The sequence below is a fragment of the Chinchilla lanigera genome, unplaced genomic scaffold (assembly GCF_000276665.1).
Source record: "Chinchilla lanigera isolate Chin_1 unplaced genomic scaffold, ChiLan1.0 scaffold00014, whole genome shotgun sequence".
NCBI lineage: Eukaryota > Metazoa > Chordata > Mammalia > Rodentia > Chinchillidae > Chinchilla > Chinchilla lanigera.
The window spans coordinates 848220-860648 of NW_004955415.1; the positions used below are offsets into that span (position 1 = coordinate 848220).

At 38.9% G+C, this 12429-nt stretch overlaps 1 protein-coding gene and 1 long non-coding RNA gene across 8 annotated transcripts in view; one reads left to right on the plus strand and one right to left on the minus strand.

The window, feature by feature from the left end:
- The window catches only part of LOC102004923 (spindle pole body component 110-like), a 192153-nt gene that overhangs the window by 60270 nt on the left and 119454 nt on the right, over positions 1 to 12429 (plus strand). The gene's annotated exons all lie outside the window — the stretch shown is intronic.
- LOC102004595 overlaps positions 1 to 12429 on the minus strand; it is a 39950-nt gene that overhangs the window by 10466 nt on the left and 17055 nt on the right. The window contains exon 2 of the long non-coding RNA XR_001233209.1: positions 6497 to 6684. This is a non-coding gene — a long non-coding RNA (uncharacterized LOC102004595). The remainder of the gene's footprint in view (positions 1 to 6496; positions 6685 to 12429) is intronic.

The window sequence follows — 12429 nt, forward strand, 5'->3', positions numbered from 1 at the left end:
GAACATAGGTGCAAAAATCCTCAACAAACAATTAACAATTAGAATGCAGCACATTATCAAAAAGATGATACATCATGATCAAGCAGGTTTCTTCCCAGAGATTAAAGGATGGTTCAGTGTATGTAAAAGGCATTCAACAAAATCCAATACCTCTTCACAATAAAAATCCTGAAGAAAACAGGTGTAGAAGGATCATAACTGACTATGATGTAGGCTATTTATGACAAGTCAATAGCAAGTATCATACTAAGTGGGGAAAAATTGAAAAGCATTCCCTCTAACATCAGGAACAAGACAATGTTTTCCACTATCACCTCATCTATTCAACATAGAATTTGAAACATTAGCCAAAGCAATTAGGAAAGAGAAAGAAATGGAAAGGATACATATAAGAAAGAAAGAATTCAAACTATCATTATTTGCAGGTGACATGATACTCTACGTAGAAGACCCAAAGAGCTCCATCAAAAAAAAAAAAAACCACTTAGAATTAATAACCGACTTTAGCAAAGTAGCTGGGTACAAGATCAACATACAAAAATCATTAGTATTTGTGTACACCAAACAATGAACAGGATAACAAGGAAATTATGAAAACAATACAATTCACAGTAGCGTTAAGAAAAGTGAAATGCTTAGGAATCAATCTAACCAAGGAGGTGAAAGACCTCTACAATGAGACCTACAGCATTAGGAAGAAGTAGATTGAAGAAGACATCAGAAAATGAAAAGATGTCCCTGCTCCTGGATAGGAAGAACCAATATTGTCAAAATAGTCATAATTCCAAAAACTGTTTTACATATTTAATGCAGACCCAATAAAAATGTGGATCTAGAGAAAACAATCTTAAAATATATATGGAGCCAGAAGCATCCCAGAATAGCAAGAGTAATTTTAGGCAATCAGAACAAAGCAAGCAGTATAGCAATACCTGACTTCAAGCTATATACTACAAAGCAGTAGTTACAAAAACAGCCTGATACTAAAACAAAAACAGACACATGGATCAATGGAACAGAACTGAGGATACAGAAACCTCCCCAGACATATTCAAATATTTGATCTTTGATAAGGGGGCCAAAAGCCTTGCTGGAGGAAAGATAGCCTATTCAAAAGTGGTGTTGGGAAAACTGACTGTTTGCAGAAGAATGAAAATGGACCCTTATCTTTCACCATATACTAAATTAAAATCAACATGGGTCAAGGATCGAAACAGAAACAGAAACAGAAGCATAGCCTTCTGGTAGATAAAGATAGTTAAAACACTTGAAGACATGGGTGTAAGAAAAGGTTCTCTAAACAGAACCTCTGTTGCATGAGAAATAGCAGCAAGAATCAACAAACAGGATTGTACTAAACTAAAAAGCTTCTATACAGCCAGAGCATCAGTCTTTAGAATGACGAGACAACCCACAGAAGGGGAAAAAATTCTACCAGCTATTCCTTAGACAGAGGACTAATATTTAGACTATACAAAGAACTCAAAAAAATTAAACCACCTATAATGAAAAACCCAGAAGTGGGCAAGAGAGATGAACAGACACTTCATGGAGGAAGAAATACAAATGGTCAACAAATTTATGAAAAAATGTCCAACACCTCTGGCCATTAGAGAAATGCAAATTAAAACAACGCTAAGGTTCCATCTTACTCCAGAAAGAATGGCAATCATAGGAAATTAAACAATAACAAATTCTGGTGTGGCTGTGGTGAAAAAGTAATATTCCTATATTGTTGGTGGGAACAAAAACTAGTACCACCATCATAGAAATCAGTATGGAGATTTTTCACAGAACTGAAATTAGAAATTTCATGTGACTCAACTATTCCCCTCCTAGGTGCCTTCCCCAATGAGCTGAAGTCATTACACTACAGTGATACTTGCATACCAATGTTTATAGCAGCATAATGCATAATAGCTAACTCCTGGAAGCAACCTGTATACCCATCGACAGACAATCAGGTGAAGAAAATGTGGTACCTGTGCATAATGGAATACTACACGGCTATAAAGAATGACACATTTGAGGTATTTGTAGGCAAATGGATGCACCTGGAAAATATGATGTTGGGTGAAATAAACCAGACACATGAGCTTAAATACCATATGGTATCTCTCACTTGAGTGAGGCAAAGTACAAACAAAGACAATGATAAAGGATGAATAGAAAGGGACAAGGGTGGGGATCTCTTGCAGTAAGGAAGTGGTTCAAGGAAACAAGGGTGAGGGGTGAGGAGGAGGGGAAGCGGAAATGAGGGGAGTAAAGATGTATGTGTGGAAACTAACAACCCCAATCACTGTGGACACTCTATGCACTAACATGAGCTAAGACAAACAATATCCACAAATATGAAAAAGGGGATAGGGAAAATGCAGAAGGAGAGGGAGGGAAGGAAGGGGAAGGATATTTTAGAAAAAATGAAAGAAACATGCTATAATATGTACATTAACCATTGCCCAAGATAATTATAAACTACATGAACTGCAAACATGTACAAATAAAAATTAAAAATATAAAATTCTTGTGACAGAGCTATGTCCCTCCAATAAAAAAAGGAATTATAGCTCTTAAACCAGGCACAGTGGCACAGGTCTATAATCCCAGCTATTTAGGAGACAGAGGCAAGAGGTTCACTTGAGACCAGCAATTTGGGACCAACTTGGCAAGATAGTCTGTTAAAAAGAAGAAATTCTAATTTTTACTATGGCATAGGTGAGCATTAAACACTATGGTAAGTTAAAAAAAAAAAGCTAGAAACTAAAAATCTACATATTGTATGACTCCATGGATATGCATGTCCAGAACATAGGTAAATCCACAGAGATACAGAATAGATTACTTGTTCCACTGACTCCTGTGAGTAGGAAAGACAAGCAGTGCCTGCTACTGGGAACAGATTTCTTTTGTGTATTATTAAAAATGTCCTAGAATTGCACAACAGTGATAATTGCACAACTTTGTGAATATACGAAAAATTACTGAGTTGCACAACTTAAGTATTAATATTTTATTTCAAAATAAAAGAGAAAAGATGCAGGTAAATTCCAGAATTTTCCTTCCAGATAATGTAGGTGTAGATCTGCAATGGAAAGTGAAAACATATATTTTTATTTGGATGCAGCTGGCCTGTGAACCACTGTGAACCACTGTGAACTACTGTGAACACTGCATCCGGTCCTTACACATATAAATCTCCTGTTCAATAACATTGCAAAAGTATTTTGTCCAAATCCAAAGGTCATCATTTTGTCTAAGAAAATTTTCATTAAAATGATACAAAACACTCTCAGGAGAGTTTTCAGAATATGAGCTATGAAAAACACACCATGGCTTTCTCCCAAATCCTGGCTATAAAATCAGTGGACTTAATGGTCTTTAGCAATATGTTATTCGTACATTTTTTACCCTTTAACTGCTTACATCCTAGGTAAATTGCAACTAATCAATGTTGCTTAGAGACTAAAATACTCTACTTTGAATTATTTAAATGTATTAATTGAGCACAATTTGACCATCAGACAGGCTTACACATTGGGTCAGTATACTGAAAGTCCAATCACCACCCTCTAATGCTTTGCCACTCGTGCAATGCGTCCTTGCGTTGACTACACATTGACATCAAGTTGGAATCATCTGCACATACTAAACCCTGAGTCTGACTAGCAGAAAGCCTGATTTTATCGATCTGGAATGCAGACAGGACTTTTAAATTTTCCTCAGAACATTTTAATGTGCAACTGAAGTGTGGAACCATGGCCATAAGGAAGAGATAAGCCATACATAAGTGATACAGCACACTGTGCCAAGTGCTATGATGGGAGTAGTCAGAAATTACCATGGTAACACCGATACACCACCCCATCCAGGCTAGAGGCAGGGAATGCTTAGGAAGCTTTCCTGTGTGCAGTGATACCCGGGTTTACTATTAAGTAATAGGGAGGAGTTATCCAAGTGAGATGGGATGAGAGTGAGGGTGATCCAGACAAAGGAAGCAGCATGCAGAAGCAAGGAAAGGTGAAATAGCCTGAAATGTACTAGAGGGAAGCTTTGCGAACTAAAACACCACAGGCACATCGTATATTTTGTAGCTGGCTACTGCCATTAAAGTGTCCTCAACAACCAGTGTGAATTACAGCGCTGGGATTTTTCAGGCCATAGCATCTCCTTGCTGCCCTCCGCTTAAAGCAAGCAATAATTACCCTACTCCTCTGTGTTATGGACTAGCACAATATAAGCAAAGCAAAAGCCTGTGTTGGCTTTTTAGTATGGCTATTAGCTGTTGACATTAATTCTAGTTTTGTAACATGTTTCAAACCTGTCTTCTCATACTAATCTCAGCGGTACTCATGCAGAAGGGCCTGGTCCATGGTCCTACGTAAAGATCCTCTATTGTCTTTAAAACAAATAGGCACTGAAAACAGGAAGAGCATGAACTATGCCAGTACTAGTATGCAAACTAACATTGACTTCTTGTACTTCTGTCATATCCTTAAAAGAACTTGGGGCTGGGTATTTTATTATTAGTTATTGGTAAGCTTCTACTAGACCTAATTTGCCAATTACACTTATCACATGTATGCATATATGTACAGGAACAAATGTGGCATGCGTGGGATTTGTACTATAAGTCACTTCAGGTGTCCACTGGGAGTGCTGAGACATGTTTCCATGGGTGGGGGAGGGGCCTACTGTGTAGAGTAGAAATTGAATGATGGCTTATTAGATCCTTTCACAAAGAAGTTGATCTTTCCTTGTTTCCCCACCACAAGTGCTATAAAATAAACCACAGGGAAATTTAGCGGCTGCTGTAGAGCCATCAGGAACAGGCACAAACACATTTAGGCTCTGCTCCAAGCACAAATGAATATTCCTTTGTCTATAAGGTACTTTTACCCCAATAGGCAGCCATAGTCTCCATTTTCTAGGATCCTTTCATCCTCCGCTGTTTTCACAAAGTACAGTATTTAAAGCATGAGCAGGCACACACAACCACATCCCCCTAATATTTTTAAATTAGCAGTTCATCTTTATACTCTATTCAGAGTTGTGTTATTTCTAAATGTTCCGGTTTTGAGCAGATACTGCTGTGAAATTTGGTGTGTAGGACTGAATGAATTCTAATTTCTCTCAAAACTTTTCATGTACACCTACAATATTTCATTCATATTACTGCTCTAAATAAGTCATTCTTTAAAACTATTTGCTCTGCAAACCCAAAATGAAAACAAGGGATACTTGACAAAAGGTCAGAAATGTAAGTAATATGAATTTAAAATGTCATTCCCCTCCATTTTATTTGCTCACCCCTTATTTTAACAACTTGCAGTTTCTATGCACTATAATAGAAAAATGCATATACATGTTATTTCTTTTAAGTTATATTTTTTTGTTTTTACAAAAATGTAATCTATCTGTATCATTTTCCAAATACACATATCAGCTGTTCCCCTCATCAATAAGTCATGGAAAGATTTGTAACTCATTCCTTTAAATGATGTGCTCTCAAACTACTGAAGATTATATCAAGGATTATTATTATATTTTTTGTCCTTTTAAGACAGAGTCTCACTATGCAGTTCAGGCTGGCCTTGAGCTCAAGGTAGCCTTTGTAGCCCAAGTTGGTCTTGAACTCACAACGATCCTCCTGCCTCAGTCTCCCGAGTGCTGGGATTACAGCTATGCATCATCGCGCCTGGAATCAAGGATTATTTTAGTCTAATTATATTTTTAATGTAAAAATGTCTGGATTTGTCTTTGGTTTTGGTCTTCAATTTTTTATTTAGTTTTGTTTTGTTTTTTGAGGCAAGGTCTCACTTATGTAGTTCAGGCTGGTCTGAACTTAAGATGACCCTTCTGCCTCAGTCTCCAAGTGCTAGGACACAAGCTTGCACCACCACACCTGGTAAAAATATTTGGACTTTTAAACTCCACATCCCATCTTTCTGTGCCCTATGGTCCCCATCTGGCTAACAAAGCATTTTGCAAACATCTTTTTCTCCTTCCTATTCCCATACACTATTTCACTACAAACACACACACGCACACACACACACACACACACACACACACACATGCAATGCACTGTGAGTTCAGATGGTCAGATTCTCATAGTCATATTGAGGGATGACTAATGACTAGTAATGTCCTTAAAAACCAGCTCCTGAGGGATGAGGGAGGAGCCCTCATTGTTTATACTGTTTGCCTGTGTATAGTGTTTTAAATACTCCCTCCCACCATGGCACTTTTAAAGCTACTAATGTTAGATGGACCAGCTCTCAACTTTCCTGAAATGTTAACAAGTGACTTTCCCAAGCTTGTCTGAGATGGTCCCAGGCTGTCCCTAACAGAGGTAAGTGGAAGGTGCTATGACCTCTGTGGAACATTTTGGCATTGATGAAGAAACTCATTTAAGGAACAGATTCTTTCAGGAAACCAAAAAGTTATCTCACTCCCTTGCTTTGATCCAAATTTGACAAGAAGTTGGAGAGCTTACCTTTCTAAGAGTCTCATGAATTTTTGCCAAAGACCCAAAAGATCTTTAACATGGACACCACTCTCAGATTGCACAACTAGATTTTCATGGGTTTTGTGGTCTTATATCCATTTGATCAACGTTGAAACTGAGGGCTTTCCCAGGCATCTTGAGGAAGTCTTAAACCCCAGCTCAGATGTCCTTGGTATCTGCAATTCAATTACAAAGATAAAGGGAATTTGGGCAATCAAGTCCCACTTCATGTGGTCCTGACATGTCTTTCTTAGTTGGTGACTATATCCTTGGTGGCAGCTTGACTGCAGATGTCATGAAAGCCCTGCAATACAAGATGGTACCCAGAGACTGTGGAACAGAAGAGTTAAAGAAATACAGGCAGTTATGAACCTTTCCATACAATTTACTCATAAAGATAACCAATACTTCACAAGCTCTATTGGCCACCCTCATTTCAAACAGTGAAATTGAGGTACAGCAAAGGGAAAATCTAAAGAAAATAGAATTTAGGCACAAGTCAGTAATCATTGACCTCTGCTGTTTTCCTGAGCCGCTTTTGAATCAATCCTCCTGGTTTTTTGTTTCCCTAAGTACCAAGAACTTGTCATTGAGACTCCAGGGACAGCATCTTGGGGTTAGAAGGGTTCTGCCTTAGACGAATAATCAGGAAGTGCTGAGAACTGCTTGTTCTTATTGGAACAAAGGGTCTTTCACACCCTCTTGGGTACACTAATGAGCCTGTCTGTTGTTTTCCTTTTAGTTCAGATTTCTTTCAGGAAAGAGAAAGGCTAGAAAGTGTTAAAAAGCTTTCCTTAAGGCCTTATCCATTCAGTTCTCAAATATTCATTCAATTTCTCTGATATTTATAGGATGTCGATGGGGAGATATAGCAGGAAACTAAAGAGACACAGTCCCTGACCTTATGATACATACATTCTGGTAGGGCAAGAAAGAATAAACAAGTAAACGAGTAAGTACATAAAAATCCGATGGTGAAAAGGACTTTAAAAATGTGAAAGGGTTTTTTCTCTGGAGTGATCAGGAAGGGCTCCCTGGGAAGTCCACATCAGCAGGGATGACCTGGTGCTCAGGGGTGATCTACAGGAGGTTGTGCTCCCCGAGGCTCTTCCAGAGTCCAGCTCCCTGCAGAGGAAGAACTCTGATAAGTGGGCTGTCACCCTGAGGTGCTGTCGCTGCAGAGTCACAGGCTGTGCCCAAGCCCCTGAGGCACCATGAATGACACCTAACTTCACAGTTAAACTATGTCAGCACTGTGGGTGGGATACTTGCCTGTGGTGGTGGGCCTGAAGGCAAGACTTCCAGATGGAGAAGAAGCCAGTGACCTAAAATTCAGCAAAATACCAAATTACTCTTCAAGGACAATGATCCTGCCTTTCAGTTCTCCATTGCAAGAGGGTAATCCAGGCAAACCTGGCCCTTCCTTAGAGGTGCTTCTGTGCTCTATTGATTTTGCTTGTCTGAGTGCTTGCTAACAACAATGCAGTGATAGTAATCTTATTGTACAACTGTCTCTCCCACATTCTATATGGGTAAAGTCCATCTTTTCCACTTTGTGGGTACAGCTAATGTTGACAGAGCCTGGGGCTGTTTGAAAACATGCTTCTTTCCTCTGCCATCTGCCCAGTCTTTGTCAGAGAGTCCTGTTTGCCAAGTGCCAGGTTCATCCATTTACTTTGGGATCATCTGGAATTCTCTACCGTGTTACGTTATTGACCGACACTTGTTACATGTACTCGCATGTTCCCTCTCCACTTATTTTACCGATTCAAGTCCCCACACTGAAGTCTATTTTACTAATGACTCTCCCTTTCTCCATGATATAGACTAACGGTTGCTAAGCTGTCTAAGCCAAATGTCCCCTCAACTAACAAATAAGTTTCTATTCTCAAGCCTTGTTGGAGTCTTGCCTTACTTCTGAGAAGCCACTGTGGATTTGCAGGACTTCTGTTCTTGGAAAGACTCTCCTTGAATCTCCATTCTCTCTGTGACCTCTAGTGCCACCTTGAGAATCCTTATATATTCCAAAGAGGTCACAAGATTTTCCCCAATGCTTGTCTACAATCATGTGTCAGAGGTTTTATTAAAATTGGTGAAAGGTTTTCTGTTCCGACAGTGCCCACACACAAAAGAGTCATTATTGATTTGACCTTTAGTTGCCAACTGACCCATTTGTTCTCTGACGATGGAAATCATGGGCATTTCCAATGTCCAGTCCTTATGTCACCCAGGCAAGTGAGACTGCCCTCAGCTATGGATGCACCTCCACCTAGGAGCAAGGTCCTAACAATGCGGCATATTCAGGAAAGGAAATGAGAGCAAACTAAAGGAAGACCGGAGTTATTCTCCTCACCCTTATCTTTTGAAATCTGGTTTGTTTTTCCAAGGACGTGACCAAGGTTGAAAGATGTGCTTCACCTAAAAAATTAGCAGCTATGCTTTCCCTTGAAACATTAACAATAATATCAACAACCCCTTTCCCAGCCACTAGAAAGAAAAATGATAGAGGAAATAATACAACCTTTAGTTTTGATTGAGAGAGGTACCGGAATTGCTCAGTGTCCCATGAAATCCTGTTGAAAGGATCCTGTTGAAACGTGCCAGCTGGAGGAAGTATTATTTATAAAAGCAACAAGCAACGTTCACTAAGGAAGCAGAAATAATGTGGAAAAATTTTGTTTCAAAACTCCCATTCTAATGCTCTCTTCACTGGGTATTCATGTAAATTAAACATGTTTTGCTTACTCTTTCCAAAATTCCCCAAATCTTTCATTGAGGAGAGCTCTTTCTGATCACTTTGCACATGGAATTTCACTAGCCCAAGAATGGAGATACTGCAATGCAGATTTTGGATACTGTTTGATTTAGACACTGTCTTCCTAATCAAGGTGAAATCCAAGTCTATATTTAAAAATCTGTTGCACTTTGTGATAGATGGGTGTCCTGAGGGCTCTCTAGAACCCAGGAGCACCAGATTACACCTTCCTCTTCTCCTGACCCATGTGAGGACACTGTCCTCCACGCAGGGTCACTCTTGGAAACAAATATCCAGGAAGTCATAGCGTCTCTTATGAAACAGCCTATTTTCACCACCTGTATTAAGATAAATGAGGTTGTATTGGTGCCAGGTCTTCGAATCTAAACTTTTTTCCAAGCAAACAATAAAAGGTTTTTTTTTTTTTAATGAAATGTTTTTAATGAGAGAACAAGCATCTGAGCTGATCATTAAGATAATCTGGATCCCTTGACAAGAACCCCGTATCGGAAATGTTAAGCTCTCTGATGAGATTTTGATACTTTCAGAAAACTAAAAATTAGTGTTACTTCATCAAGTGTTTACTGGAAGAGCCATGTGAAGGATTAAATAGTCACTCAGAAAGAAGTCAATAACAGTATTCACTTTTAAAAATCTATTAAAACCCATCCCAAATTTATGATTAATATAAAAGCAAGTCACCCCTCATACAACCAGTTCAGAAACATAGTCTACAAGCCAATAAGTCATTAATGGTGCTGTTCTCAGAACAAGAATACAACTATTGAAATAAAGTGTGCAGTTCCAACTCTGAGCAGAAATGTCAACTATAATCTCCCAGTCAGTCATAAATGGACTCACGGGAACCTCAGCAGCCATCTGGTCCAAAGTTGACATGAGACTGGTGCCTCAAGGCAGGTCCCCTGTATTTGAAGGATGCCCAACCATGTGCACAGGGAATGTCTGTTCTTTAAGGCTCCTAACCCTTCCCTCGCAGCACGGGGTGCCACAAGTGTCCTCTGGGCATGACAAGGCTTCCTGAGGGGTGGTGCAGAATCAGGAGATTCTGGGAAAACCACCCGGTGAGGGCCTTCAACAAATCCAAAACACAAGGTCTTTCTTCCTTTTACAACCAATAAACACCTCCATATTTAATCCTTTTTAAGGAGAACTAAATTTTTTTACTAAATACAAGATGAGCTATTATTGATTGTTCTTAAAGTTCATAAGATAAACTTTGTTTATCTCACCACATTGTTAGAATTAAAAGAAAAAAAGTACTGTATATATAATCCTTCAAATGCAACACTTGGGAAAATCGGAGAACTACTGTCATGAATGAATGTAAACAGCTGGAATGCCTTGTTCTCAGAACTTCACCAATCTTGTGAGTTGTTTTAGTTTTCAAATTGTTGCTTTTTTCTCTTTGTAAGTATAAATGGGTGTTAGTTTAGTTTTATCATTTTCAGTTTAATCTACTGAGGATTATTTGCTTAGTTACCAAGGGTTGTTGGGCTAAAGATTACTGGGATATTTGGTTGATGAATCTTAATATTACCATACTATTGATGTACATCTTTCAAATAACTAGTTATTAAGAACATACATACTGAGGTTTAAATAGGCATCATTCATGTCAGTAGTGTGAAGGAAGATGTATGCAAGTCCCACAGCACTGCCCATGCCCTCCTCTACCAATGGCTAGCAGCCTGACACCTCACTGGTGAGGTGTACTGGCTGAATCTGGGCAAATTAAGGCTCAACATACTATCAATAGAAGGGTGCTAAAATACTAATTTTTGGTAAAAGAAGGAACGAATCAATTAGATGCGTTAGAAGCTCTGGTTTGTCTCTTTTTCCCATGATAGGAGTGGGCCAAAATTAAAAGAAAGGAAGTGGGGGAGGGAGGGGAGGAAGGAAGGAAAGAGGGAAGGAGGGAGGAAAGAAGAAGGGAAGGTAGGGAGGAAGGAAGGGAGTGAGGGAGGAAGGAAGGGAGTGAGGGAGGAAGGAAGGGCAGGAGGAACAAAGAGAAGGAGGGAGAGAAGTAAAGCTTTAAAACACAACATATCCTACAATGTGTTAAAGATAAAAAGAGCTTCTTACCAGGGAAAATAGTTGAATTGCCACAGAAACCACTTTAGCATAAGGGAAGTGGGTAAGATCTTACCGTGTAAGCCAGTCCTGCCTGAGACTTTCACACACCCATACTTTGCACTTTTGGATCACCAATAGAATGAGTAGCCTGTTTATTTGATAACAATTTCAAGTTTTAGGAGGATTTGACTTCAAGTAATCTGAAATGTTTTCTTCTAGAGACAATGATCTCTAGTTATTCTGAGGTTTCAACACAATCATCCTGGCTGAAGTAAGACTCATAGACTTCTTGCATTCTATTTTGTAATGACCTTAGAAATAAATCCCTTTTACTGGAGAACAAGAATGAAGATCACTTCTCATGCTTATTCATGTCCAATATTCTGACTGTACCTTAGTGATAATTTTAATACTTTTTTTTTAAAAAAAATCATGTTTTGACATGTGTGCCTTCCTAAGGTAACTTGAAATCAAATATTAGCCCACCCATTTTTAAAATACGACATAGTAAGACAACATAGAAATGCTGAATAAAGCATGGCTAGTGCTGTGAATTAGCTATGTCACCAGAATTTGTTTCTTTGGGTTCTGAGATGTGGGTCAGTGGTGAAAGAGAGACTGACGTGGGACTGAGCAGGCTTTACAAAGCAGGAAATCCCACAACAGTGAAAATTCCCAGAGTACAGAACCTTTTGCAGACAAGTCCACTTGTTCTTCATGTCCTCTAGGAAGAGTAAAAGGAGTAACAGTTTCTCTGCAGGCACCAAACACAACCCATTCGGTTTGTCAAGATGTTGGCTCCTGGCTTTCTTATAGCATCTGCTTTTATTGGGCTCCACAAGTCCTCCATTGTGTTCTTTGGGAATGAAACCTTGAAAGTAAAAGAACTAATTTCAATTTAGAAGATTAGTTTATTTTTGTCATTCCAGTGGTGAATGATTAGCCTAAAGTCTTAGACATGTCTAGCATTTTAAAGACCTTTTGATTTAGATTGGCAAGGTTTGCTGTGTACATTGTCTTTAATTACAAAGCCTTATGTTCTTAAATATTTAATCAGTATACAAGAATTAGG